Source organism: Eleutherodactylus coqui, chromosome 6, assembly GCF_035609145.1.
Source record: "Eleutherodactylus coqui strain aEleCoq1 chromosome 6, aEleCoq1.hap1, whole genome shotgun sequence".
NCBI classification, from domain to species: domain Eukaryota; kingdom Metazoa; phylum Chordata; class Amphibia; order Anura; family Eleutherodactylidae; genus Eleutherodactylus; species Eleutherodactylus coqui.
This window is the reverse complement of record NC_089842.1, coordinates 107647895-107672311: the sequence shown is the minus strand read 5'-3', so window position 1 is coordinate 107672311 and position 24417 is coordinate 107647895. Positions and strand designations below refer to the sequence as shown.

The following is a 24417-nucleotide window of genomic DNA, read 5'->3' as shown; positions in this document are numbered from 1 at the left end:
GAACTCTCCCCCCCCCGCCCCCTCTCCAAGTAAGTGATACCAAGATTTCCTCTTTATATTGGCATCGCTTGAGCGCATATGTTTAATTCTAATCTATCTTCTCTACCTCATTTTACTCTTAATTCGTGGGGTTTTCTTTCATGTATGCTGCTCTCCATGTCCATGGATTTTATCCGAAGATAAAAGGGAACTGTCTAAGAATTTGTACTGTGCTACCACACAATGATTTTCTTATTCCATCAAGGCACTATCCTTCTCTTGTTTTTGAGATTTGTAAAGTTGGAAGGCACCTCTAGGGTCACCGGGTCCAACCCCCTGCTCAATGCAGGATCACTAAATCATCCAGTCTGTCCAGTGAAGGAGAACTCGCCACCTCCAATCAAAGTAGCATAAACAGGTGGTGGCCAAAAATAAGGAAACACTGTACAAAATGCATGGGATTTTAATCATTAGCACTGAGCTTCCCTTTTGACCCCTGCTTGGCTGAAAACTTTCCTCCCAAATTTGTGTTTACTTTACCTCTTGCCCTGCTTTGAGTGGTTTTGGGAGCCAACTGGTAACAGCAGCTAAGTGGCTCAAACCCCTGACCAATGGAACCTTATTGCCCAGGCAGATATTCATTTCTGCCCGTCAGCATCTGTGTCATATTACCTCCACTTAAAATCGGTCTCTACATGTCTTATTGAAATATGATTTATAATCCCATGTAATTTAAGGCATGCATTTAGTACGGTGTTTCCATATTTCTGTCCACCCCCTGCAATATCTTGGACTAATCATGCATACTAATGCACAGTGCGCATCAGGCAGTCAGGAAAGTAGTGTGGCCGTCTCTGTTTCTTCAGAACTAGAAGCTTACTTTAACATTTAAGGGCCTGTTCACACGTGTGTACGCATTAAAACGCTGTGTATATGAGCCGGCGGTGAGCAGGCATATCACTGCATAGGTCCGAGATTTTGCTGTGCACATAACAGCGCATCACACGCACGCTGTCGTGCGCAGTCTGACTGGTTGGGTATATGTATAAACTCCACACATACGCAATGTGCATATTATACACAATAAAAAACTCTAGTGTGAATAGATCAATGAAAATCAATGTACTTTCATTAACTCCATTCACCGTGTATTACACACAAGCGTAACACGCAATGAAATTACACTCATGTCAGCCTGCCCTGAGTACACTAATGTATGATAGAAACGTCACATATTTCTATTTACTAATAGTAAACATCTGGCAAACATAGAAAATAAAATATAAAAAATGTTAGTGTTCATATTGCAAAAAAATAATTATTTAGGAAATAGTCATAACTACAATTAAAACCTAGAATATGTCTTTGTAATATTGGATGATTATAAATAAAATGTTTTAGGCAAAAAAATGGCCAAAAATATACAAATGTAAAAATGCATAAACATGTAGATGATATCAGCTAAGTGTGCAAAATGCTGAATTGCCCACTAATGTCCAGTGTCTACATGCAGATAATGGCCCATTAGGTGCCTCTAAGTGAACCCATCTGAGAGATTGATGGGCAAGCGGCCATAAAACGATGCTCCGTGCAAACATCCAGTTGTATTTCTGTGAGCGGCTTTGTTGTGTTGATACTGCAGTCTGGTGCAGTGGAGATGATGTCACCTCCTCCTCCAGCCGAATTATCATGCACGGCACGTCCGCTGCAGAGACTGACATCTGACTGACATCACCGAGACGGCCCCTTTTCCTCACAACATCCCTATGTTAAACACAACAATGTCTGTGCCACAACGGGCACCTGGAAGCTGCTGGGCGCTTGGAAGCCGGGCACGTACCAACTACCGAGACGAATAATCGTTATTTCTTACCTGCTGCTATTTACTGTAATTTTTAAGGTTCCTGTCTATACAGACTTTTCTTTTACGATTATTACTGTTTTCACAGCTCCAAAATATTCTGTAGCCCTGCCGAATAGAGATTGTCACCACTCACATGTAGTTCCTGTAACCGATGGGGCTCAAATAACTTTGTATTCTAACTTTTTAGGGCTCATGTCCACGGGTGATTTTCACATAGGAAGCACGGCTGCGTGATACGCAGTGAATGGAATCAATAAAAGTCAATAGACTTTTCCATGCACATGTGCGTATGGACACTGCGTATCGATATGCATGAGAAATAGATCGCAGCATGCTCTATTTCTCTGTGTAACACGCAGCGTGAGCCCTATACATTTGTATAGGCAGCGTATGTAACACTGTCCATACGCAATACATTGCATATGGGAGGCGATTTCATAAGCAACCCCATTATGAAGCAGAGTGAAAAAGAATAAAGTTACTGCGCATGACCGTGTACGTATGATAGGCGGGTATGTGCAGTACACTCACAGCCATACGCGGTCTCTGCCGGGGGGGACCCACAGCGTTTTACCAATACGGACATGGACATGATGCCTAAGACAGGTGGACACTTCTGAGGGTGTGTGTGACATGCGTAATAGCTACTGATTTCTATTAGGCCATGCACACCTGAATATTTTGGTTTTTTTCACCGAGGAAATAGGTGTCTGGCCAGACACTTTCCCTACAGCATCGTCTTCAGGGCAGATGAAGTAACATATATCACTCGTTCTAATAAATGGCTCACCACATAGTACATGACATGCCGGGTCTGCCAGAAGTACTGACTCATAAAGGGGGTCCTGAGACGCATCTATAATAAGGCTAAATCAGGCATATGAGCAGGGGTTGTACTGTGAGGTACTCATCCCACATCCTCGTACTTGCAGTATATCACGGATGTGTCCACGGTGAAGATACCTCTAGTTTCATCCATCTTAGCAAATGTCACTATAATAAAGGGTTTTTGTTTTGGATTTTGGCCCATACATGCAGCTCATCATGGAAGAAGTGCTCGGTAATTTCCATCCCTGGGCTTTGTGACTGCTATAAAAATAAAACTCTGAAGTGTGAACAACTATTTCTTGTCAAGGGCCAGAAGACATATCCATTACCAGACACACATGTCCTGTGAAAACTGCTATAGCTGCCCAAGCTTTCATCTATGATAGGCCAGCTGGTCACAAGTATACAACACCGACAATACAAAAAGCTATCTAATTTATCTCATATCTATTTATCTATCTATCTCTCTATCTAATATCTATCTATTTCATATCTCTCTATCAATCTCATATCTATCTATCTATTTTTCTCATATCTATTTATTTATCTTATCTATCTATCTTATTTATCTATCTATCTTATTTATCTATCTATCTCATATATATCTCTTTCATATCTATCTACTCTATCTATCACAAATCTATCTATCTCATATATTTCTATTTATCTAATATCTATCTATCGCATAACTCTCTATCCTATCTATCTAATATCTATCTATGTATCTATGCATCTATCTATATCATATCTATCTACTTTATCTATCTGTCTAATATCTGTCTTTCTGTCTGTCTATTATCTATCTGTCTAATATCTGTATTACTGTCTATATATCTATCTATTTTACAAAAGGGATTATTTGATCTTATTATATAGCTACTGATGCACAAGAGCTGGATGTTCCCTGTAACTCACTAGGAATACCATTATTGTATGTGCGTTACTTAAGGCTCATTCACATCAGTATTTTGCTTTCCGTTTTAAATGGATCAATTTTTTAATTAAATGGATAGCAAAACAGGATTAAAACAGAATCAAACGGAAACCTTAGTTCCTTTCACTTTCTTTTTTTGTGGAAAAAAAGAGCACTGCAGCCTACGCTATTTTTTTACAGCAAAAAAACTCAAAAAACAGAAAGCAGACGGAACTGAACAGAACTGAGCATAACTGCAGCTCAGAAAATCCAACTGAAATCAATGGGAAATAAAATCGAACAGTTTGTTTTCCATTTTGCGACTCCTCTGATGGAACAGCATAATGGAAAACAAAAACACTGATGTGCATGAGCCCCATTGAGTTGTTCCTGCAGTCCTATATAAAACTGAAAATAACAGACTGTGGTACAATTATGAGTTGACAAGCACAGCTCTCCAGTGACCTTCAACTGAATTCCCCTCTAATCCAGACCTCCCACTCCCATCTCCAAGATTTCTCCAGAGCTGCAACAGTTCTCTGAAATGAGCTACATCAGACAATCAGGATCATTCCAAATGCCCACAGCTTTAAGAGTGCCTTAAAAACACATCTTTTCAGGAAGGTCTACCGGATTCTCTAATCTAAACTCTTCTCCATCTGCCACGCTTCCAAACTCCCCATTGAAAACCTGACCCTTCTTCCCAATATATAACCCATGCTCCCAATTGCATTTTTTAGGCCCAATGTCCACTTGCATGCACAAATTCCACTCCAGAATCCCGCAGCGGAATCTAGCTGTGCCCGCAGACATTGGGAGAAAAAAAGGTTTTCTTACCTCTCCGGCTCCAGCGCGGATCTCCTCTGCGCTGGCCGGATCTTCTTTACTCAGCACAGCATGTGATCCGCACTCCGGGAGAAAATGGCATCCGCATGCTTTAAAATCGTTTGCGGATGCTAGTGCATCCCTATGGGTGGCTTTGATTTGCGGATCTCCCGTGTGGGCTCTGCAAATCAAAGCCGCAAGTGGACATTGGGCCTTACTGTTTTTTATACAATTAAACAATTACGATTGGTGATCAACTCCCGCAGCTTTATGTATGTATATATGTATGTAATACCTCCTGGTTTGTATAGAACCAGCTTTTGTACCTCTTGTGTTATCCCTATTTCCTTATTGTCTGAAAGCTCTTGCAAGCAGGACCTTCATCCATATTGTTCCAGCTGTCCATTGCTTTAATGCGGTATGTTATGTCTTATTTTGTATATGTTACCTCCGATTTATAAAGCGCTGCGGAATATGTTGGCGCTATAGAAAGATTATGATGACTTTGTACAAACTTCAGACAAACTCGGCTCTGCTATCTCCATTTCTTGTCAAAACATTACCCAATAACTTTTGCCTGTTCCAATTTTGCGCTTGTTGTGTTGGCGTTTCCGTCAGGGATGATACTGTCTGTTTTGTTAATATTTTTGTAATTTCCTGTTGGATTTTCTACTTTCTTCTGCTTGTTAATAATATGAGAGATAAGGAGAGAGGCGAGGAAGGAGGAAATTGAAAAGTAGTAATTCACAATTTTCCCCATCCTTCTTAAACTGCAATATAGAGCTTCACTTTATTATACACTCAGCATGTACACTACATATAAATTTAAGGAATAGACACTCCTCTGCTCCACTGATCTTGTAGCTCTATTCACAATTCCGCTACTTTCCTTGTTAGCTCTGTGGCTGCTGGTCTTCATGTCTCCCTCCATCTGCTGTTTCAGTGACTGCACAGAGCATGCTTTGCAAATGTAGTGAAATAAAGGATCTAGGCTAGCTGTTGTTGGGTGCTTTTTAGAATTTCCATATACCTAGGTGGTGGCAGCCCCTATGGGAGCTGTGATGCCCCCCATCAGGGCCCTTTTAACATATTGGTAGAAACAATGTGCCCCCAACTAAAAATAATGTGGCTCGTGAAATTAAACCTGGCAAGTTATATAGCACAATTTCTGCTCATTGCCTTTTTACCCCAATAACAGTGTGTGCCAGCCACAGATGCCCCACACAGTACCTTAGACTCAGATGCCCCAAGACAGTCAACCACAAATGCTCCCAAAGTATCTGCCACAGATTCGTCATGTGTCTTAGCCTCAGAAGAACCTAAAAGCACCTGCCAAAGATACCCAACAGAGTGGCTCCCAACCTCCACAGTGGTAGCCACAGATGCCACGTAGAATGCATTCTACAGATTTCCTCCAGAGAACCTGCCACAAAAGGTAATTGCCCTAGCAGTACTTGCCGTAAGGCTACCTGCTACAGATGAGTCCATACAGTGTCTCAGCCCCAGATTCCCCCTAGACTTCCTGCCAGAGGTGCCCCGATACAGTGTAGGAGATGCCCTCTAGAGTGGATGCCACAGATACTCTTCAAGCCTCTATTTTATGAATACCTCCACCACTGGACTAGGCTTTTTCACTTGCCAGAGGCCTATGGCATCATTGCATGATGTAAGGGGCAGTTGCACTATTTGCCCCAAGGTTAATGCTGCCCAGGTGGTCTTATTAGTTGTTGCTTAGCTTTCCTAGAAAGGGGCAAATATAGTTTTATACACATCTACAGAAGAGGACGACCCAAGAACTTGAATACACTCGTGATTTTGTTATTTTCGATGGAATTTCAGAACTGCCTCATGGCCCCTCCACAGTGAGCAATACTGATAGTCGTTAATATATGAGTGACAGCGCGGCAGCTCAAGGACAGCAACTGCTCCTCATCACCATATAGTTTATTAAGGATTTCACAGCAGTCAGAAGTAATTGAAGCATCAAAAAGCAAAGTTAATTGAAGGTCAGACCTCGGTCGTGTTACAAATGGCTTCTTTTAATTATTGAAATCCTGGACTTCCTGTATTCCTTATGAACCACAGAGCTGAACTCAGCGGGCGTTGTGACCCGTATTTGGTAATTTCTGTTGTGTTTCTAATTCTTGGCTGCCAGTTCGGCTTTCTGGAGTTTGAATGACACGTTAGATGGGTTGGAACGGCAGAAGGTCCCTGTGTTCATCATATGCTCAGCATGGGCATTTCTCTGCTCTTCTGGCTCCTGTAGTGCCCCCTGCAGGGAGCAGAAAATGGACACCCAGCATGAGAAGCTTTAATTAGCAGGCTTGTTTTGAGACCTCCATTACGTTGTATTTTGCTGGTGCGTCACATAATGGATTCTCTTATGGGAAAAAAAATAATGTCCAAATCTGACTCCTGAAAGAAATTAGTGACAATGACAGAGGTCGTTCAGCAGCTATTAAGGGGAAATGTTCCATTTAAATCAGTGATGAATCGGAGTTCCTCCAGAAAAAAGTAAAAAGGATAATTCTCCAGCCGGATCAATTACAAACACTTAAATTTGGTGCATTTAAGCCAGAATACTTATACACTGTGGGCTCAAGCAGGATTTATAGTACTATCTATCTCATATCTATCTATCTATATATCTATCTATCTATCTCATATCTATCTATCTATCTGCTATTTCATATCTATCTATCTATCTATCTATCTCATATCTATCTATCTATCTATCTATCTCATATCTGTCTGTCTATTTACCTATCTATCTATCTGTATATTTCATATCTATCTATCTATCTCATATCTGTCTGTCTATTTACCTATCTCATATCTATCTGTCTATTTCATATCTATCTATCTATCGCTCTCATATCTATCTATCTATCTCACATCTATCTATCTCATATCTGTCTATCTATCTCATATCAATCTATCTGTCTTTCATATCTATCTATATATCCATCTATCTATCTCATATCTATCTATCTATCTATCTATCTTTCATATCTATCTATTTATCTATCTCATATCTATCTATCTATCTATCTCACATCTATCTACCTCCAATCTATCTATCTATCTATCTATCTATCTATCTCCTATCTATCTAATATCTATCTATCTATCTATCTCATATCCATCTATCTATCTCATATCTATCTATCTATATATCGATTTCATATCTATCTATTTTAAGTCAATCAATCTATCTTACACTATATAGACAAAAGTATTTGGACACTGCATGTTTTTCAGAAAAAGTGCTTTATTACTCTATTTAGTAAGGTGTCGGCCCTCCTTTTACTTGTATTACAGGGGTAACACATCGAGGCATACTTTCCACTAGTTCTCTAAGTCTGGGAAGGAATAGCTCGCCATTCCTCGTGCGAGGCTGTGAGCAGAGATTGTTGTGAAATGGGTGTGGGTGGCGGTGTCGTACCCGTCCCTCCAGTTCGTCCCACAAGTGCTCCATTGGATTAATGAATAGTTATTACAAAATGAGCAGCTTTTTATTTTACCCATGCCCTTCCCAGCATATCTATCTATCTATCTCATATCTATCTATCTATCTATCTATCTATCTCATATCTATCTACCTATCTATCTATCTATCTATCTATCTTTCTATTATCTATCTCCTATCTATCTATCTACTCTATCTATGTCATAGCTATCTATCCATCTAATATCTGTCTATCTCATATCTATCTATCTCATATCTATCTCATATCTATCTATCTATCTATCTGATATCTATCTATCTGATATCTATCTGTCTCATATCTATCTATCATCTATCTATCTCATATCTCTTTCTTTCTATCTATCTATCTATCTATCTATCTATCTATCTATCAACTTGAGATCTAATAATAATAATTTTAATTTAACACCAACACATTCCGCTGCACTTTACAGGTTGGAGGGAACATATATGAAATAAGACACTAATTACATACAGTACTGAAACAATAAACAGTTTGAACAATAAGATTGAGAGTCCTGCGCACAAGAGCTTACAATCTATTAAGGAAATAGAGGTGACACAAGAGGTACAAGTGCTTGTTCTGTGCAATGGTCTGGCCATCTTTTATATAAACCGGCTAGTATAAATAAAGCTACATGCGTCGGTCACCAGCAGGTATCAGTGTATATACGGATATGAAGTGCATTTGGGTGTTTGGGTTGTGGGCAATACAGTGGGAAGAAGGGGGTCAGGTTTCCAAGAGGAATATAAAAGCAGGGTAGATATAGAACAGTTTAGATTAGGTAATATGATAGGCTTCCCTAAAAATATGTGTTATGGTACACTTAAGCGCATTGCAGAGAACTGGTGCTGCTCTGAAGAAATCTTGGAAGTGGCAGTGGGAGCTCCAGTCAGAAGAGGTACTTAGTCTAAGGTAATTTGGAGAGTAGAGAGCAGCAGCGACGTTTTTTTCCAACACTGGACAACGGTTCACGATTAGATGAAGGCTGGACCGGTGTTGGGGGCATTAGCACTTGAGATGATATCATGTTCAGGAGATGTGAAGCTAGTGGTGAAGGACTATGCTTCAATGTTGTTGGTCAGTTTGCACCACCAGCTATGTATGTGGACATTTGTGAGGTGTCATTTATTGGAGTCTCCACACAGGTGCACAGCTACAGACTGCCAGACTTAGTACTGCTGAATCCATAGCAACTGGGGCCACGGGGGTTTGTAGGGAATGTAGTCCGCCAATAATTCCTTATTGAGTCCACAAGGATAAATGACTTGTGATGACATCACTATCATGTGATCAGGGGTGGAGCTAAGAGCTCTCAGGCTCTGCATTTAACTCGCACATCACACATGGAAAGACGGACAAGTGGTCGTTAGCACTTTAATTCTATATTGGATGGTCAATCGGTGCAGTGACTGGTACAGGGTGGGGAATCAGTGTAGTGGTTGGACAGAAATATAAACCTGGCTGCTGCAATCAGGTTAGATTGGAGCGGGGACAGGAGTGATTGAATATAGGAAGTTAAGGAAAGATCAGATCAAATGTCACCCCGAGTGACAAATGACTCCTAGGCAGTCATGCTGCCTAGGAGATATGGTGGTGCCACAAACCGAAATGGAAACTCTATCTATCTATCTATCTTATCTCATCTCATCTCATCTCATCTCATATCTATCTATCTATCTATCTATCTATCTATCTCTCATATCTCTCATATTTATCTATCTCATCTCATATCTATCTATCTATCTCATCTCATATCTATCTATCTATATATCTCATCTCATATCTATCTCATCTCATATCTATCTCATCTCATCTCATATCTATCTCATCTCATATCTATCTCATATCTATCTATGTATCTCATATCTATCTATCTATCTATCTATCTATCTCATATCCCATATCTATCTCATTTCCCATATCTATCTATCTATCTATCTATCTATCTATCTATCTATCTCTCATATTTATCTATCTCATGTCTATCTCCTATCTCTCTCTCATATCTATCTATCTATCTCATATCCCATATCTATCTATCTATCTCATATCCCATATCTATCTATCTATCTATCTATCTATCTATCTATCTATCTATCTATCTATCTATCTATCTATCTCATATCTATCTATCTATCTATCATACCTATCTCACATCTATCTATCTATCTCATATCTATTTATTTATCTATCTGTCCTAAAAAGTTAAAACATCCAAAAGTTTCTGATTAACGTTTCTTGCCAAACATATCAATCCTAAAATGAATCCAAAGAAAGTCGATGAAAGACACAGTTGCTCATTCTTTAGCTCTATTCTTTGAAGGCACTAGCTGTGAAGATTACCTCTAACACTGAAGGGATAATTCTTAGGGCAGGTGCTTGAGTTGGCAGGGAAAATATCAGCAGTGCTGGGTCTGGTGTGCAGATTAAAATTGTGGCATAGAAAACAGACAGTGAGCCTCAAAGACATCGTTACCTGCTCATAAAGAAGCTTAGAATATGGAATATAAAGGCAACTGAACCCATGACACACAGCAGGCCAGGAGCAACACTAGCCGGGGTCCGTTTAGGCAGTTTTGCCATTCAGAAGACTGGGTAAGCTGCGTGACAACACCAGTGTACATGAAGAAAAGCTGTCTGCACAATGCACAACTACTGGAAGTAATTCCCTCTAATGTACTAGATGTCTAGAAAAAAATGAGTCTTCTCCACACTGACACCTTCAAATAGTCCTTCAAGAACTCTTCAGTAAAAACTACCAAAAGCAGTATTTCTTCTTGTGTAGAGACAGGGTTTGATCTTACAGACATGTTGTCAAAAACATGTCTGCTACACCATCCTCATCCCTATGACAACACCACTTGTCCTGTGCGGTGACAGTTAGTGTTGTCATAGGGACATTATGTTATTGTAAAATTAGCATCATATCAATATTCACATACTCAATAGCTGAAATCGTTGTGACTTGGATGTACAAATTGGTGTTGATATTAATTAGAAGGCGCATAAAGGCCTCATGGGTCCAAAATTGAGTCAATAGAAATAACAGGAAGTCCCGCAAAAAACATTTCTCACACAGCTATGTTGCAGGCGGGGAGTCGTTTGGGACCCATGAATGCCGATCGGGACATTTAAATTCCGCTGTCAAAAGTGACAGCATTTAAAGGAAACACAGCCGACACCCGCATTGTATGGAGCAGGATTGACCGCTGATCCCGCTCCATACAAATGCTTAACCTCCTTGTATGTCATGGAGCATTAAGGAGTTAATGCTTTGGTAGTCTGTTCCAAGCTGGTGATGTATCACGTGACTCTTTTTAGCATCTATATGATTCATTTGAGGGAACTTGCAGAAAGGTAAATCATATAGGGCCAGATGCTGCAATTTGCACCCTCTAAATCTAAAATACAATATATATGGTGTAATAACTCTTCAATGGGACAGTCATGGTGAACAGGCTTTAACCCACACAAAAGTTGTCTGAATATATTTCTGTTAAGTAACAAATTGCTTCCGAAGACACCATATTGATTAAACATTTGTTTCTGACAGTATGCTTTGACAGTATGTGAAGACATGCAATGTCTGGTTATAACCACTGACACCATGATCCATGATAGGAGCTATGTCACAGGATACTATCTGCTAACTACTTGATGCCTGGAACAACCATCATCAGAAAATGATCAAATTCTGGAAGGTTATTTGTCTGTTTTGGGCTCAGCAGCCTATACAGGTATAGACTAAACATAAAATATACAGATATGCAAATATAAAATATATACAAATGCTGCATATAGTGCTGCTGTTCAATTTAGTAGCCCCTACTGTAAATCCAAAGAGTGGTCCGTAGGAGTAAGAGGCTGTTACCTCTACCACCTATCTCTACAGCTCTGAGGATCACTACTTAGTGCTCACACACCAACATTATCATCATGGGTAGATCTTGGGGATCGCAGCTCTGAAGGATTAATTACATGTATCTGTCTTTATCGATTCGTATATTTATACCCAGGGTTCGAACATGAATGTAGTATAGAGAGCTACAAAGTATAACCTCACATTTTTTTGTAATTTCTGAAATTAAACTTGAAAATTAAAAGAGGTAATTTAGTGTTTATAAAAAAAAACATGAAAACTAGTTTGTAATCTCTTACTTCTATGCTGAGATACCATTGCTTTAGGTTACAGGCCTGACGCCTGAAACTACACTACTGAGAGAACAGCTGTTACCATGCGGCGGCTGCGGGTCCTCCCGTGGTCGGGCGCGTCCCCCCGGCTTGTTGTTCGGCTGCCAGGGGCGTGGGTGGCTGGTCGATGCGGTGCACGCACTCCTGGGTCCGGGCGGCGCCGTGCGCGCCAGTGATTGTGGATCCGTGCACTAGTTCCGCATATTAGATCCTGCTGGGAGGTAGCGCCTCCCTCTCGCCGCCCCTGGGCGGAGGCTTCTGTTTATAAGGTTGGCAGTGAGGTGCATTCACTGCCAGTTATTGGTTTCTGTCAGCGTGCTTACATCCTGCCTCTGTCAGTCTCCTGTTTATCAGCTTGTTTGCTAGTTCTGCCAGGTCATCCCATCTGCCTCGGTCTGCGGTTATTTTCTGTTGGATTAGTTCATCTGCCCGTCCTGTTGGTATTCTACCCTGTTTCATCTTGGTACGCCAGTCCTCCCTCTCAGTCCCTAGTGAGTGTAGGGACCGCCGCCCAGTTGCCCGCCTGGGGTTAGCCAGGAGTGGAGGCAAGTAGGCAGGGACAGAGGTTGCGGGTAAGTTCTAGGGCAACCCGGGCTGGCGTATCATCGGGTAGGATACCGTGACAGCAGCATTTCTTGTCCTGGAAGAGTTGTTAAGGAGAACTTATGTATATCCAAATATATCAATGTCCACACTTTATACACACTAATTAGGCCACGTAGGACATAGATATTTATTGCGAATGATGATTTGCATCCGCACAAGGTCTGTGACATTACATTTGATCAGTGAAGGGGACAAGATTTCAAGGTTTTCAGAATCTCTCAGTACTGCAGCCTCAGGCTTCAAGTCTGTAACTTTAAGAGATCATATCTCAGCACAGAAGTTGTACATTAAAAAACTGTTTTTGTTTCTTTTTATTCCATACTAAAGGACCTTGATTTCCTTGTTCCGTAATACTATAATATTTGCAATGTATCACACCACAGCCCTTTGTTCTTCAGTAATACAACACTGCCACCTAGAAGTCAAATTATCTAGAATATTTGATTTGTAATCAGTTTTACATAAAATTGAATCAGTGCACAGAAAAGCACATAAAGTATTGTTATTCCGGTGAATTATTCAGTGTAATGATCCTTTAACAGTTAGCCGGGATTTATATCAGCCATTTCCTAAATTAAATCTATCAACACGCATCCCAGAACACAATTTCTGGCTTCTTTTTCTCTTTGGTGCGCTGAGAATTACCATTTCTTAGATTAAACTTGCTGCTAAAAGCGTATAATGTTTTGCTTGCATCCAATACAGCTGCTATTAAGTCTCTTCAAGTTTTTTTGCGCAATAAACAAGTAGGCAGACATTAAACGGGTAACATGATCTGCTCCAAAGTGCCTGTCTGAACTGCGCTCAACAGCATGATCCTAATGTTTCAGTTTACTGCACTCGCTACAAGCAGATTAAATTTCTCTGGACGCGCTACCGGTATTTCTGTGTTTCTGATGAAGCACTTAGCTCTGAAACAAATGCAGCTTTAATCAGTCCCTCTACCATTTCATATTACAGGCTAAACAACCCCGTCTAGACTCGGCCGGCTTATGTTGCAGGAAACAGGCAGCACAGTGCGCTGCAGAACGGAGGATTAAATTGGATAGTTCAGTCATCCCAGTTATGGGTTTGCCGAGTATACATTGGGCAGGTGGGGATACAAGACACCGACTTCTATAAACTCCATCTGTTCATGTAGTCATTCTAGGAAAGTGAGCGGAGAATACACAAGAGGAAGCAATTTGCTCTTAAAGGCATACATATTGTTGGGATTTTACAATAGGATTGTATGGACCTAATGTATCAAAGTAATAAACTCTCTTATATACTTACCTTTTCAATTCTCTGCTAGTCTACGCTGTCCTCTGTTTACCTTTGTTTGGAATCCTGCATGATGATATGGCTACAAAGACTTCCCATGACTATGGCAGCCATGTGTCCATAGTGATATCATGTTTCTCTGCAGCTATTGGCCGCTATAGTCATGCATTTGTTGTGATACCCATAGTGATGTTACACTATGTGACCAGGACAGCCATAACATCATCACCCAGGATTCCAATCCAAGAGTTTTGGAGACACCAAGGTGTAGGCAAACGGAGCAAACCTAGAAATGTAAGTATATCAGAAAACGTATAACTAACTGCGCCCAAGGATATATATGCAATAAGGGCAGACCATGCGACCCTTGGAGTAAAGGAGTTGAGCCTTGGTTTGTCCCATCTTCTCTGTGCTTTGTTAGTAAGAACTTGTGCAGGATTCCCCTTTCCAGAGGAACTCCATCATAAGCAGACATGGAGGTGCGGAGTTAACCCAAGTGTAAGGGTGTAGAGGGGAAAACCAAACCCTTGGGTAGCAAAACTAATGAGAGTGTCATTCTCCTCTATGTATGCTACTGACTCCACCCATAATACATAAGTCCTCTATTGTTTTGTTAATCTTTACTTTATTTAGTGGCCACTTTAAATTTAAACCAGATGTTCATAATGTTCTATATTCGATATTGAACATTACTATTGACAACCACTATAATTAGTTAGAAAGAGAGAAGGAGGTTGTCAGTTGATTCAAAAGTTTATATCACTACGTGGTGGTTGGTATCGACCATGTAGTGAAATATGTGAGCAGCTCATTAGTGGGGTCAGCTGTTTCAGTACTTAAAGCAACCTTCCAGTTAGGAGCTCAAAATTGATATGCAAATCAGTACCCACAGGGAATGATTACTTGCTATTTATTTTTCCTCCGATTTTGCTCCTTAGATGTTTTTTTAGCTCAGCTCTATTAAGATAGAGCTGTGACCTTTCAACATAGTTTAGCTCCATTGCTTAATCTGAGGTAGTCACAGACACATCCCCTGTTGTATCATTGGTGCAGACTGCAGAGGAGGCATCTTAAACCAATGATGAGACAGGGGGTGTGTCCCAGACAACTTCAGATTAAGCACAGTAGCTAAATTATAGTCACAGACCATAGTTCTGTCTTAATAGAGCTGAGCTAAAAAGCAGCCACAGTAAAGCAGGTGATGGTATGTTATGTGGTGGTGACAGACGAAAGCGGAGGCAGCACATTTTAAAAAAAAGAACCTTACTGAATGAGCTGTTTCCACTTCATAGAAGGGCACTTATACTTAAATGTTTCATCAAATATGACACAGCTTTACAACACATTACATATAACATTTGGCTATAACCCCCTTATACTTTCTTCTGAACTGGGCCGCAATAAGTCACCCGCTTAGCATATTACTTCTCATTTCCTATAGTCTAGATCTGTACCACCCGTTGGGGCTGTGTCTTTACTCACAAGATACGCAACATTGTTGATGTCCATTTTAACAATTTACCTCAGGTCTTTCCTTCTACAAAACTTTATTCGCCAGGGTCAGGTAGTTTGTTGCATCCTCATATTCGTCATAAACATTAGCATGATTTTACACTGAGTAAAATAACTTTTGACAGCAGCAAGACAGTCGAACTTAACACGTTCCTTCCTCAAATGCACCCAGAATGTGCCTCACTAACCATTGCTTGACCTCTTCCACCCTGTAGGGGCCATGTACTTACACCCAGGATGCACAACGGCACAGTCACAGATATCATAGAGTCTCACATGCTCTATACTACTTTTTCTCTCTCTTTCTCTTCAAGTACAGTGTCTTGCTGCAACTTTTACATCAGACGCAACACATTAATCAACAATTCCTATACTCTCCCTGCAAACATTTTATTATTGACTGCCATGGGTTAACACCATCATCACTCAAAAATAACACTTTACTCTAACAACAGTATCTCAGTTCTCACACTTTGAAAGCCTGCTATCTAAATAGTTTTGTCTCAACTGGTGTGCACACCTAACGTTGGGGGCCCCACATACAACTTATTAGTGGGAGGTGGGACTTCAACCGCATGTGCTGATTTTTGTCACAGTCCCAGTCCATATGTATTCGCTTGGGCTCTATCTGGTCAGCCCTCCAACTTTAGCCCTCAGTCATCAGGGCCCTTTTGATTCACCATTTTCAGCCCCCAACTATCAGGGCCTCTTTGGTCCTCCACTTTTGGCCCCTTGTCACTAACACCCTTTCACTCCTGGCAGCTTCCCAGCATGGGGTTGCAGCTGCTCATACCATTATCCGGACAGTGGCCTCTGCCACTTCTGCAGTAATGTGCACCTGCTGCTGGGTCTCTGTCAGTCCTAGGCTAGGCTGCTTCCAGATGCTGCTGCAACACTCTCCCCACTGTGACGCAGCTCACAGCCTTTTATACCAGGCTCCGAGAGCTTTCCTGAACTGTCCAGTGGTGGTGCTTCCACCTAGCGCTCAGAGTGATGAAATGTTCACACATGCGCAGAAATTTTCTCCCATGCGTTCACATATTTGCATGGCTTCCCCATTACAAAAGAGCAAGATATGAGGAAAATAAAAAAGCACATAATCACTCCCTGTAGGTAGTGACTTACATATTAATTTTGAGCTCTTAACTAGTAGGTCACTTTAAGATCCAGCATAGAGCCATGCAACTTTCATAGGGAAGTGTATGAATGGGCTGTACTGTAGTGATGAGTGACTTTCAGAATGACCCATATAAATGCCATGGGATTTACAGCACTATAGGCTCATTGCCTCTCTTCTCTCCTGGACACAGTATTTTGCCCTTTGATTAATAGTTACATACCCTTTAAGGAATCAACTTCCTTAAGCAATGAGAACTCAAGTAACTGATTTATAGTCACCTCAAGTTTAATGAGATTACTTGTAATAAGGTAATAAGGAGCTAGGAATATCCAATTTACTGCTGTAACAAGTTCTAGTGATGCACGATCCTGTGACACAACTCGCACTGATTGGTTATATATTACACCAAAGACAAAGCAGACATGATCTGCAACTGATTACTGCTTCCACAAGCAATCAAAAATAGATTACCTCTTCAGAGTAATTTAATTAAGAACCATGTGCCCGGCTCCGCATTACAATTTTCCCATTAGCATTTCCACATGGTAGGAATGAATCTATTTCTTCAGTCTTAACTCATCCAATGCCAGCATCCCATCCAGCTGTTGTACAGTAGGTTTATTTAGCCCATTGACTCAAAGTGTTCTAGCCAGGAACCCTAAACCCAACACCCACCAATATAGGAACAGGTTTGGGTTCTACTGCCTACAACATACAGTATGGAGATGAAAAACTCCATTGTTCAAGAATGTCCTACATACAGGTATTGTCACTAAAACCCACTGAAGAGAAAAACTTTGAAGATGGAGATAGTAACATAAATTTTTCTGTTGTCCAATGTAGTGGCCTGAAAAAAGGGCACTACATAGCGCTGTTTAGTTGTGGGGACCGGTAATATAATAACCAGCCCAAGGGGTTTAATATGAGTCAATTTTGCACAAGGGATGCAGGTAACCTAGCAACCAGTTAGGTCGTTTTTTATTCAGCTGCACAGGATAGAAAAAATCCCAAGAGACTCAGATGATGCAGGTAGCCTAGCAAGCAAATAGATTGTGATTGGCCGCCGACAGACTGGTCAGGTGACAGAGGCGATATAGAGCTAAACACAATGGTTGCAGGAGGCAGCTTAACGGCTATGGTGGTCCTATTAGTGGGATAATTCTGATTTGTTTCCTTTTGTAGTTTGGACGCCAGTGCCCTTGGGCACAATTTGTAGTAGTGAGTAGTGAGGTGCTGAATAATACACAGAGACAGATGTTTTGGTTAACTTGTTGTGAAGTGTTGTTATTAAATAAAACAGGGAGACGGGGTAATTCTCTTCAACACACACAGTGAATAATAAATGATACACAATTTGCAACAATGAAGATACTTGTGCTAACACATTTATATACTGGGAGCCTCTGCATTTCTTTTCTCCATCCCTCTTCATATTTACATCTCTTGATCTCCCTCTCTTCATCTCAGCTCTCTCTCTTATCTCTCTTCTACTCATTGTCACAGCTGACTCTCCTTCTCTGTTACTCACAGTTTCTCAGATTTTTCTCCTGTTTCTCTGCTTTCTTTCTTCTCCTGTCTCTCTCTTTCTCTCCTGCTTCTCTCTTGTTTCTCTCCTTCTCTTGCTCTTGCTTGTTCCTTCTGCTGCTCTTTCCACTCCTCTGCCTCCTGCGACCGTTGTCCAGCTCTATATCACCTCTGCCACCTGACTAATCTGTCTGCGGCCAATCACAATCTATTTGGTTGCTAGGCTACCTGCATCATCTGAGTCTCTAGGAATTTTTTTCTATCCTGTGCAGCTGAATAAAAACAACGACCTAACTGGTTGCTAGGTTACCAGCGTCCCTTGTGCAAAATTGACTCAGATTAAACCCCTAGGGCCGGTTATTATAATACTGGTCCCCACAGCTATACAGCGCTATGTAGTGCCCTTTTTGCAGGCCACTTCATAAACATCTTAAAAACAGCTTTGTTCCCAAACTGGTCCCCATGGACAGTTTTAGACAAAGTGTAGCCCTGGTGCATTGCTAAAAGTAGGGCCCTGATTTCAGATACACTATACCAATACAGTCACATGCAGTAAATTAAAACATAACTAAGCTTATTGTAAAGATTCAATACAAATAACCCAAGGTTACTACATAGATACTGTAACAAAACCAAGCTTACCGCATGGATACGGTAACAGAGCTGATCTCACTACATAAAAAAGGTACCAGAACCAAGCTTACTACATGGGTGCAGTACAAGAACCAGAACCAAGCTTACTATATATACACAATACAAGAACCAAGGTTATTACATAGATACAATACCACAACCAAGCTTACTATGTAGATTCAGTACCAGAACCAAGGTTACTACATAGATACGGTACCAGAACTAAGCTAAGTTTTTGAAAAATGGTTATTTTGCTGTGGATTTCAACCATTGAAATACAAGGTGAAAAATCTGTGGCAGACCTGCAAGAAAATCCACGACCACTGCGGATTTTCAGTGTATATGCTGCTGGTTTTCCATTAGGTGCCTCTACACAACGCAGATACCCCTTTTGTTAAGTCCATAGCTATTCTGCTGTGGTTTCTGCCACGGATCTGCATGTGAATTTAGCTCTGGCAATGGGCAAAATCTGTGTTCTGAATTTGTGATGCATTTTCACACAGATACACATAAAGTAGTGACATGCCATTTGTGCATGCAGATCTGTGTGGAAATGCATTAGAAATTCTGCACACCAATTCTGCCTATTGACAGGGCCAAATTCACAGGCGGATCCATGGCAGAATGGGTGCATATTTTTGCCATGGTTTTACGGGTGGATTTTGCTGTGGGAGCATACCCTTATACATACACACATATATAGGCACAGTTTTGCATACATACATTTCACATACACAAATATAAGCATACATGGGCATATTTTTATACACACATACTATAAATATACATACATACACCATTGGAGAAGTGTTCATCGTTAGTGGAGGAAAGGGTTCTCATGCTGCTTTGTGTTGGAGAGGAGCTGCTATTGGTGCCACCGAATCAGCGTGGGTTTCCACACCAAGTGGAGTTAAATCTGTCAGTAGTTTGGGTAGCCATGGGCGACCGCTAACCACTAACTGTAATCCCTCATCATTTCGAAACAGAAGAGGAAGCTGGAGGTGGAACCATAAGTATCTCCTGTTTCTGTAGTCAGAAGAGACCTATTGCCCAAGTCTCTCTTCTCCATGTAGTTGGATGAGACCTATTGCCTCAGTCTCTCTTCTCCATGTAGTTGGAGGAGACCTATTGCCTCAGTCTCTCTACTCTGTGTAGTTTGAAGACACCTATTATCTGACTCTCTCTTCTCCGTGCCCCGCTTGCCTTGTCCCCGTGTTTTCATCGGCTGCACTGCCCGATGGCTCTACTAAGGTTGGACAATGTCACAGCTGAACAGTGACAGCCAAGAAGGCAGAGGGCCCCTATGGGGATGGGGGCACTGGGCAATTGCTCATTTTGTCCCCCTCTAATGCCATCAGTCCTAAATTTCAGTCCATAACTCATAACTGTCCGATGGTTTGGAATTTTTAAGGCCTAAGACATGGAAGAAATGAAGTAGGTTGAAGCTCTTGGGGGCAATAGTGCACAGCTTAAAAGTAATGTGTCGACATTGGGAAGTGCCATGAACAGACTAACTGAATGTTGCTATGACTTCCTGCTTTATAAACTTTGGGGTAAAACAATCATTATCCAAAATATTATCAGTTCCAAGCATTTTGACACTGTCTTCTATGTGAATCTTCAGACTCCGTAATGACTTCATGATCGTGTTCTCAATCCATCATTTTACTGGCTGAGTACTTTTTTCTTCCACTCTTCCAGTTACCTGGGTCTCCTTATAGTAGGTCTAGAATTATGATAAAGCCTCGGTCTGGTCAATACTGCTGTGAGTTGAAGGTTTGGCTTGTTGTGGTCAACATATCCTCTGTATTCCCTTCTACAAAGTTTTCAACAAAAGATGTGATTACATTTTGTCTTCTTGATTGTCCAGCTTCTACATCCATAACAAACCATAGAAATGCCATGGTTCATTCTGCTCTGATCTGAGCTTTTTTGACATAACATTGCACATTTTTGATCAGTGACTCTCAAACTGTGAGTTAGTCCTTAATTGTGAAGCTCGCCCAGTTGCTGATAAAGAAGCTGTTTTGGTTGCTAATTTAGCAACATTGTTGATTAATTTTCAGCTTATTGTAATTTTATACTGCATTTGGGCTCTTTCACTTGAGCATATGCGTTTTTGTGTTCTTATGGCCGCGCTGTAAAATTGCATGAATGGCCGTTTTTCCGCGATCACAGCCAGCGTTTTTTTGCCCATTCGCACGATCGGGAGTGATGATTTTAGTGAAAAAATATGTCACACCCTGGAAAACCCTCACTCAGCATAAGTCCTTGGGATGCCTTCCAATGCCTATATACAGGCACCTGTAAGCTTTTCACAGCATTGGACGCTGCTAAAGTGCCTCCCCTTGCCTTTTTTTACCAGCTCCCATAGAAGTCTATGGGAGTCGCTGCCGTATGTCAGGCAAAAGATAGTTCCAGAACTATCTTTTTAGCCACTGTATATATGCTAGACGTATTTCGGTCGCGTATGTTTCATTTTTGATGGTCCGAAGTATTTATGCGCCGTATATTCGCCTATGTGAACGAATGCATTGGAAAACAATGCCTCAGATCATTGAGTATATCGGTTGCGCGTAAAAACATCGCCGTTTATGCACTGGTGTAAATGAAGCCTTCAGGGGACAAATGAAAAACATATTAGTCAATATTATGCTATGGACCTTGAGCATTGGTGAGACCCAGAGTCATCATCATGTTTTAGCTGGTGATGCTGCAATATAAAATAGAGATACACTAGTAAAGATCATTTCTAGGTCTTTCATTACTTATCAATCTTTGGAATTTCAGATCAGGCCTTCTGGAGCAACACAGGTTGATTATGAAGAGCTTGTAGCCTTTTTGTATCCATATTACAATGCAACTAACTGTAGCTAAGTTTAAAAGATAGCATAAATCACCATAGCGCAAATAATGGACACTAATTGGGCAGTAGTATATTTTTCATAGTTTATGTCATGTAATAATGATATTGATATTGATCTCCACTCAAAAGTATTGTGTAGAGTTTCCACCAAGCCAATATATAAATCTCAAGTTTAATAAGTCAAGATGCTGATTAGGGGGGAAAATCACATTACTGTGAGCGGTACAAGGATGAGGCCAGTAGAAATATACACAAACATAACGGAAGATACAAATTAAACCAATTCAGATGGCTTGCTCAGTCTTTCTGTGCCCTATGCCAGAACAAGATCGGGCAAGCCTAGCATCAGCAAGGTTTTATGTACATAAACCTAGAGGTAGATCATACTGCTGCTATGGGGCCCTTGGATAGAAAGGATGGTCTCGTTCGCTTTGCTATTGTAGGTAGGATATGCCCTCTACAAAAGTATATTGTTAGCAAACAATGGGTAAAAAATTGACCCAATGATCATGGACAGGTTATCAAGGGTGAAATAAACACCAGGCACTTCTATCCTGGATGGAAAAATTCTGCACTTTTATGGGGCACCCAATTTTAATTCTTGTCATAGGGTCCCATCTCTTCTATGTATGCCATATGTCACGTCCCATAAACTGTAGTTGGTGAATAAATGGTAGAGGTAGCTAATTGCTTGACAATAAAACTTGGCATGAGCAACTTGTAAAATGCTTGCAGCGGGTACCCAAGCAAGCAACTATCAGTGAAGGGAAAAAATACGGGTGCAAATGTAGTCCATCTTCCAATCTGCTGTGCTTTGCAAAGAATGGTGGAAAAGGGGTGACCTGGTTCCAGAACTTTATTGCATAGGACCCTATAGCAGTCGTTATACAGCCTACCTTTAGGTACGCCACTGACTACTATGTTATGGTCTTACTCAATATCCCAGAGAAATTTCTAGATGATCACAGAACAATATAAATGATGTTAGTGTAACCTAAAGGCAAACATATAATATGGGTAGCTGTGGGGCTATGGAAGAGAGCATCTAACTACTCAATGGGTAATGCTGATCAATTAAGGGCATCCCTTCTTCCTGTGCACTGAAATGCCCATTCCTTGAAGAGTGTCTCTGTCCCCTATAAAACATCCCTGATTGATTAAGTAAATAAGGATGAATAAGACTGCTGAGGCGCAAAACCTTATCAGTGTCAGTATAGTATAATGAATTGGTAAACTCTATTGGTAGTTGAATCACAATGTTGCCTCTAGGTTGAAGTACCTTGTCTACAATCCACTTCCCACTGCCTATCTCATCTGTTCCCCACCCATGATTTCAGCTGCAGCTCTGCTTGTTTAGATTGGCTCCTACTTATCAACACAAGCCCTTCAAAAAGTTGGTGTACAGAGAACTGATTTCCATAGTACCAAGGACAGGATGGTAAGAAAAAGATGATCAAGTAATTGTCACAAAAATACTAAAGGAAGTGAGCCTTAATAATGTAGTCGGCCCCGGGGGATGAGTTTTATTGATACACCGTAATACCCATATATCCCAGTGATACCTCTACATGCTAATGCTGACTAAGACAGAATGCACGTAGGTCATGGCTCATGGGATTGTAGATAATCTCTTGAGATATTATCACCGACATCTCAAATCCAATTATTCTTAATCTGTATACTGAAATGACGTCTATTGCTGTAAAGCTGGCAGTACAAATGAGATGAAAGTCAGACGGAATAGCCAGTTTTGACCATTTCGACTGATCATTATTCTATAATTATACGCAAATGATCATTCTTGATGGATGACTGACAGACGATTGTCTGCAAGAAAGTGATGTGTGATTTGGATTTTTTTCCATCACTAACTAAAACTCCATGATTGGCCAATTACAGTCGATTACCCGTTTTTTTGCGCAAGCGCATTTTGTTTCTTTTACGCTTATCTTTCACTACTGTATGCCCTTGATCTGCTAGTTTATTCCAGCATGTCGATGCTCAGGTCTGTTGTACGTCCCGTTCATTGTTTAGCTGATTGGCATTTTGGCCAATCCTAATCTTAAGTGTAAAGTGAGAAAATTCCAAATTTCTCACCTTGATTGTAATATTTGTCTTTTAAGCCAAAAATACCACTAAAAGCCTAAAATTTCATGAGCAGTTAACATTGAACTACACCCACTGATAAGAATCCAGGAAGCTCAGATATGAGGAGCTGTTTGATAGAGTGGCTCTAGTTGTCCCTGTGACAGGGAAGGACACAGCCATATAGCAAGGTTCACAAATAAATACATTTCAAGTAAATTGCTCCAGTGCCCAAAGGCTATTATAATAATAAACAGGCTGCAGAGAAGCTTATTGCATATCTGTCAATCTTAGCAGGATTTTTTCATGCTCAAATTATACCTTAATTAAAAATAAAAACACTCTTCATTTAAAGGTCATGCATTGAAAAAAAGGACTTTGCAATCATCATACTTTGTAAAATTACAGAGTGTAAAATCAGAATTACACAAAGCGTAGACCAGCTATATAGACCATTAGTCATACATATCCAAAAGGGTTCTGCAGTCATTTTTTTTTCAGCCATTAGACATAAGAGTCAGGTTGGTGGGGGTCTGGAAGCTGGGACTTTCACAGAGGTTACAAACTAATGGCTATTCATGCCAAGGCTGGATTTTATGGACTATAGGATGCATAGCCAGTTCTCTGCTAAAATCAATGGGAGTTGCAAATATCTCCTAGTATTTGACACAATCAGGTATTAAAAGTGGATGGGGAATGCCGTGAGTACCAAAG

At 40.7% G+C, this 24417-nt stretch overlaps 1 protein-coding gene across 3 annotated transcripts in view; it reads right to left on the bottom strand.

Annotated features, from left to right (window-relative positions):
- Positions 1-24417, bottom strand: part of CAMTA1 (calmodulin binding transcription activator 1) — a 1430009-nt gene that overhangs the window by 56429 nt on the left and 1349163 nt on the right. Inside the window, exon 1 of one of the 3 annotated variants that reach the window (XM_066607353.1) lies at positions 6423-6485. The exons of the other annotated variants lie outside the window; for them this stretch is intronic. The gene's annotated coding sequence lies outside the window, so the exon portion shown is untranslated. Of the gene's footprint in view, positions 1-6422; positions 6486-24417 lie in introns of those variants that run through there. 3 annotated transcript variants of the gene reach the window in all.